Source organism: Ascaphus truei, unplaced genomic scaffold (genome assembly GCF_040206685.1).
Source record: "Ascaphus truei isolate aAscTru1 unplaced genomic scaffold, aAscTru1.hap1 HAP1_SCAFFOLD_690, whole genome shotgun sequence".
Lineage (NCBI taxonomy): Eukaryota > Metazoa > Chordata > Amphibia > Anura > Ascaphidae > Ascaphus > Ascaphus truei.
In genome coordinates, this window is record NW_027457024.1 from 192501 (window position 1) to 195000 (window position 2500).

Here is a 2500-nt window from a genome sequence, read left to right on the forward strand (position 1 = left end):
GAAAAATTTCTTGAGCGAGACTACAGCAGGGAAAGGGTTAATAAAGCTATCTGTGCAGTTAAAGATATAGATAGGTCTAGTCTTATCAACCCTAATAACAGTAAAAATACGTCCACTGTTCAAGGAGAATTTATCCCCTTTATCACCAAATTCAATAGTATGGCCCCAGAAATAAAGAAAATTATAAATAAGCATTGGGGGATCCTCCTTAGAGACCCAATATTGAATACATTCCTGCCAGAACACCCACAAATTGTTTATAAACGTGCTGACAACTTGAAAAGTAAACTATCACCTAGTTGTCCCCTCAGTGGGCCTAAAATAAGTAGCACCATGTGGTTATCTAACCTGAAAGGTTTCTTTACATGCAACAAATGCATAGGTTGTTCTTTCAGTGTTAAAGGCAGTACATTTCAATCAAATGTAACAGGTAAAAGTTATAATGTAAACACTTTTATAAACTGTAAGAGTATGTACTGCGTATACTTATTAGAGTGCCCATGCGGGTTGCAGTACGTGGGGAGAACAGGGTGGAAACTCCAACGTAGACTGGCAGAGCATGTATCTACTATATATTTCTGAAAGTGTCCTATGTGTCCGGGTCTGTATGTGTCTCCCTGTGCCCCTCCCGTGTTCCTAGCGGCAATCTCATTGGACCTTGGGCCAGGCCACTGAGATTGCTCCCTTGGGCCGCCCGCCCCCGCACACCTCTCATTGGCCTGAGGCGGAGTGAAGGGCACACACACACACACACACACACACACATCACTATACACACACACACACACACACATCACTATACACACACACACACACACACACATCACTATACACACACACACACACACACACATCACTATACACACACACACACACACACATCACTATACACACACACACACACACACACATCACTATACACACACACACACACACACATCACTATACACACACACACACACACACACACATCACTATACACACACACACACACACACACATCACTATACACACACACACACATCACTATACACACACACACACACACACATCACTATACACACACACACACACACATCACTATACACACACACACACACACACACATCACTATACACACACACACACACACACACACACACATCACTATACACACACACACACACACACACACACATCACTATACACACACACACACACACACATCACTATACACACACACACACACACACACACACACACACACATCACTATACACACACACACACACACACACACACACATCACTATACACACACACACACACACATCACTATACACACACACACACACACACATCACTATACACACACACACACACACACAACACTATACACACACACACACACACAACACTATATACACACACACACACACACACACACACAACACTATACACACACACACACACACACATCACTATACACACACACACACACACACACATCACTATACACACACACACACACACACACATCACTATACACACACACACACACACACACACATCACTATACACACACACACACACACACACACACATCACTATACACACACACACACACACACACATCACTATACACACACACACACACACACACATCACTATACACACACACACACACACACACATCACTATACACACACACACACACACACACACATCACTATACACACACACACACACACACACACACACACACACACACACACACACACACACATCACTATACACACACACACACATCACTATACACACACACACACACATCACTATACACACACACACACACACACATCACTATACACACACACACACACACACATCACTATACACACACACACATCACTATACACACACACACACACACACACACACATCACTATACACACACACACACACACATCACTATACACACACACACACACATCACTATACACACACACACACACATCACTATACACACACACACACACACACATCACTATACACACACACACATCACTATACACACACACACACACACACACATCACTATACACACACACACACACACACACACATCACTATACACACACACACACACACACACATCACTATACACACACACACACATCACTATACACACACACACACACACACATCACTATACACACACACACACACACACATCACTATACACACACACACACACACACATCACTATACACACACACACACACACATCACTATACACACACACACATCACTATACATACACACACACACACACACACATCACTATACACACACACACATCACTATACACACACACACACACACACATCACTATACACACACACACATCACTATATACACACACACACACACATCACTATACACACACACACACATCACTATACACACACACACACACACACACACACATCACTATACACACACACACACACACACACATAT